The sequence below is a fragment of the Bufo bufo genome, chromosome 5 (genome assembly GCF_905171765.1).
Source record: "Bufo bufo chromosome 5, aBufBuf1.1, whole genome shotgun sequence".
Lineage (NCBI taxonomy): Eukaryota > Metazoa > Chordata > Amphibia > Anura > Bufonidae > Bufo > Bufo bufo.
The window spans coordinates 524,773,213-524,778,165 of record NC_053393.1 but is presented as its reverse complement, the minus strand read 5'-3'; the positions used below and the strand labels follow the sequence as shown (position 1 = coordinate 524,778,165).

General features: G+C 49.4%; 1 pseudogene; it reads right to left on the bottom strand.

Moving 5' to 3' along the window:
* Nucleotides 1–1,597: 1,597 nt before the first annotated feature.
* On the bottom strand, nt 1,598–4,730 carry LOC121002618 (annotated as a pseudogene).
* Between the last annotated feature and the right edge of the window lie 223 nt (nt 4,731–4,953).

Sequence of the window (4,953 nt, the reverse complement as noted above, 5' to 3'; positions counted from 1 at the left end):
GCACCGGAACCGGCCGCCCGGCTGCGACATCAGGTAGTAGCAGTCCCGCTCCCTGAGGCCCCGGTCCAACCCGTAGCTGCCCCTACACCGCGCCTAGTGGTACCCGACACCTCTGTTAGGCCCAGAGAGGCCCCCCTCTTCACGCCCGCTGGCACGGCGGAGGCAGGCGGAGTTTCCACTCCGCCGCCCAGCAAGTTCGAACCCAAACCAAGTCATCTCAATCCTGAGGTCCCCCTCGAAATCACTTGCTGTCACGATCCCTACTCTCGGGTCGCGTCACTGGGGTGAATTATACTGGTGAGCTTATCAAGTTACCACAAAAATTCCCACCCACCTATTCTAGATGACGGAATTATGCTAACTTACTACCCTAGATTCTAACACCCCAATATTTTCTATGACAATAGCTGCCACCACCAATATTATAAGGCAATAGGGGCCTATACTCAGATATTCTCTCAACCCAAATTTACCACCGTAACACCGGTTATCTATATGGGACCTAAAATCCTCGGAAACACTACTGGTAACGTTTTTCCCTCCGAAAGAGCAAGTTCTATAAGACCACAAGGAAGAGACTTATCAATTTTTTAATTTAATACACAATAGTGCTGTGCAATACAAAAAGAAAGTGTCAGATAAAAGATTAAAATATACATAACAATAACAATGCAGTAAAACAGATAAAATAAAAGGGATAAAATACAGAATATTGCCTTACACTGCAGCAGTTATATTCTGGCTGTGGGGACAGCTGAAGATATAGGCAGTTACTCCAAACGATGTGGATCCCCAAAATGGCTTACAATTACCTGTTCCCAAACACCCATTTTTTTCTCCCCTCAGCCGAGGGGTGGGCTGTGAGGGAACCTCCCTCCTTTCGGTCCGGCCTTCTGGGCCGTCTGATATTATTCAGGTTTTTGCCCCACCTTCCCACAAGGCTGACTGATGTGGCAATATGAATCGCCATATGACAGGGACTGCGAGTACAGGTAAGATCCCATAATCTGAGTCGCCTCGTCCCGGTCATACAGACACCAAATATGACCGAGTTATGATTTTCAGAAGGCCAGATCCTGAATACCGAGAAACGCCTCATGTTCAGTATGGCGCGCATAGACTCTCCCCGAAGCCCATGTCAGGCTGAACACAATTATTAGGGTTCTAAGAAATTTGGGTGTTATGAGGTCGGAGTTATGGCTTCTGATATTATTTCATTCATCTATTGAATGGGTTAGACCACCCACTGGTCTAGCAGAAAACATGTCTGGGGTTCCTCCGCATTCTTAATATCTCCCGTCCAGGTCTTCATTAGTGTGCCCAAATGTCTTGTAATTATTAGGCCAGTGTTAAATAGAGCTTCCTCTGAGAAGGTGGAGTGTCTCACCTAGTTTTCAGACTGGCTGGCACCTGGAGGTACAATTTGCATATACTTAATAGATCAACAGCCACTGCTATACAATCAGCTATTTATAATACGTTTAGGAAAATATTAAATCTATCTATCTATATATCTATCTCTCTATCTATTACCTCGGATTTCGTTACACCTCCCCCTTCAAGACATGGCATGGGATCATTGATTTAGCAATCAATATCACAAGCCATGCTCAGCCGCCTCTCCCTGACGCGATAACCCATCTGCGTTAGCATGCTCACTGCCCTTTTTGTGCTGGATAGTAATGTCATAGTGTTGCAAGGCCAGACTCCATCTCAGCAGTTTTCCGTTGTCACCTGCCACCCTATGTAACCAACTGAGGGGGTTGTGATCGGTCACCACGGTAAACTTCTGCCCATAAAGGTATGGCTGCAATTTATGGAAAGCTCTTACAATGGCCAGACATTCTTTCTCTATAGTGGCATAGGCCACTTCCCTTGCTAGGAGTTTCCTGCTCAAATACATTATGGGGTGCTCATCCCCTTCAGGATTCACTTGGCTGAGCACTGCGCCTAGGCCATAGGCACTAGCATCAGTCTGAACCACAAACTTGGGTGTAAAATCTGGGCTCTGCAAGACTGGAGAGCTAGCAGGAGCAGATTTCAATGCTGACAGAGACCTCTCGCAGTCTGCAGTCCAGTTAACTATTTGCGGTAGCTTCTTCTTTGTGAGGTCTGTCAAAGGTTTTGCTAGAGTGCTATAGTTGGGGACAAATTTCCTATAGTACCCAACTGTCCCTAAGAAGGACATAACCTGCTTTTTGGTCTTAGGGGTAGGCCAATTGGAGATGGCATCTACTTTCCCTGGCTCTGGTTTAAGCCTCCCTCCACCTACCTGGTGCCCAAGGTACTGCACCTCAGACATGCCTATCTGGCACTTTCCAGGCTTGATGGTCAGTCCTGCATCCTGGATTCGCTTAAGCACCTGTGACAGGTGGGTCAAGTGATCCTCCCAGGTCTGACTGAACACAGCGATGTCTTCCAGGTAAGCAACGGCAAACCCTTCAAACTTGTCCAACAGCTGGTTCACCAGCGCTGGAATGTGGCAGGGACATTCTTCATGCCAAAGGGCATTACCTTGAACTCATAGAGCCCAAAAGGAGTGATGAAGGCAGATCTCTCCTGGGCCCCAGGGGACATAAACTGGGTCCCCTGATCTGTGAGCATCTCTCTGGGGAATCCCACATGGGAAAAGATGGTGAGAAGTGCATCTGCCACCTTGTCAGCCCTGACGGATGATAATGCGACGGCCTCTGGGTAACGTGTGGCATAATCCACGACCGTTAAGATGAAGCGTTTTCCCGAGCTGCTGGGTACGGCCAAGGGCCCCACAATATCCACAGCAATCCTCTGGAAAGGCTCCTCAATGATGGGCAAAGGGATGAGGGGGGCCCGATGCACAGGTCCTGCCTTCCCCATCCTTTGGCACACAATACAGGAACGGCAGTAATCTGCCACATCATTCCCCAAACCGGGCCAGTACAAGTTATGTTTTAAACGACTTTTCGTTTTACTCATCCCTAGGTGACCAGCTAATGGTATCTCGTGGGCAATCCGTATGAGTTGCTCCCGGAACTGCCGAGGTACCACTAGTTACCTGTCTTTAAAGATATGCTGTTGGGGGCCAGTGGGAATACTTTGCTTATCCAGCCTCCCCTGGTCCCAGGTTATGATTTCTTTGTCTTCCCCCTCAGGGGTCCGACCAGCCATCTCCCGCTGCTTCTGCAGACTGTCATCAGTGTGTAGGGCAGTCTGAAACAAGCAACGGTCTGCGTCTGTGCTGGTGGATACCACCACATTCTGACTAATCTCAGCCCCTGGCTGTGGACTGCCAGCTCGCTCTGTTTCTTCTATAGCCCAGACAGTAGGGGGCCCGGAACCCAGACCTGAGCACCCTGACTGCGGATTACAGAAGAAATGGATACATCCTTCTCCCCCTCTCGGTGGAGGAGGGTGGATGTGGATGTGACAGGAACTTTATGCATCTCTATGACATTTCCTGGCACTAAACCGCTACACAAGCCATTATCTTTTGATGGACACGTATCACCTTCTACATTATTGTTAGTTATGCAAACTTCACCTAATGCATGGGTTACTACGTTCAGGTTATCACTAGGCACAGTATCATTATGCAATTCTAGCACATTGATAAACGCAGAGTTATCACATGTAGTTGGCACGGTCTCAATATCACCATATGCGACTGGTGCCAACTCACATGGGGCTGCACGCCCGCCGGCGTCCTCCTCAATGTCTGAGGGAATATACCTGGAGACTAAACGTCTCAGATCAGTTCCTAGTAGCACATTAGTGGGAATCTTATCTGTCACCCCCACTTCCATCATCCCTCTTCCCACCCCCCAATCCAGGTAAACTCGGGCCATGGGTAAAGCAGGGGTTAGACCTCCTCCAACTCCAGCAACGGTTAGAGTTCTTCCAGGGATAAGGTCTTCTGAGTTGACAAGCTCTGGGTGCATGAGGGTCATCTCGGCACCAGTATCCCTCAGTCCCATGGTGACTGTGTTGCCCACAGTGACCGCTTGTAAATTGTCACAAGATGCCCTCTGTTTCCCACCCACAAACAAAACTGCTGGGGATGAAATAGATGGTTTGGGCAAAGGGGTGGTTTTCCTCTTTTCTGTGCATACAGTGCTGATATGCCCTACTTGGTTGCACACAAAACACCTGCGGTTATCCACAGCAGGCCTGGGGACTTAGGCAGGGGTAACTCCTGGAGAACCGCGAGTAGGGGTAAAGGTGTTAACAGGGTTTTTTTACCCCTTCCAACCTGGCACAGCAGGCTTCCGTGCCTCTGGCACTTGACTGGCAGCATATACATCCGCAAACTGGGCAGCTTTATCCAGGGTCCTGGGCTCCCGTTCCAGAATAAACTGTCTCACTTCCATAGAACAGGTGTGGAGGAACTGGTCCAGAAGCATCAGATCCTGCAAGTCTTCCAAAGTGGTAACACTCCATCCCTGGGTCCACTGCCTGAAGTGGTTCCTTAGTCCAACAGCCGGGTCTGAGTAGCTGTCGGTACCTGTGCGCTGCAAAGTCCTAAACTGTTTTCGGTATAAATCTGGGGTGAGGTTAAACTGTTGGATTAAGGCCTTTTTAATAGCCTCATAATCTTGATCCATAGTAGTGGGCAATGCTACAAACACCTCCGGTGCTTTGCCTCTTAGTCCTGGAGTCAGATACTTAGCCCATTCTGCAGGTGGTAGCTGGAATTGCCTGTAGACCTTTTCAAAACTTTTGAGGAAAACATCCAGATCACTGTCTTCCTCCATGACAGGGAAGCGATCTAGATGAGGTTTAACCCCTTAGGGACCCATGACGTACCGGTACGTCATGTATAGTTCCGATCACCGCCGCCCGGCGGGCGGTGATCGGAACCCGATGCCTGCTCAAATCGTAGAGCAGGCACCTTTGCTAAATGCATGGGGGGGTCCCGTGACACCCCGTGTCGGCGATCGCCATAAACCGCAGGTCAATTCAGACCTGCGGTTTGCG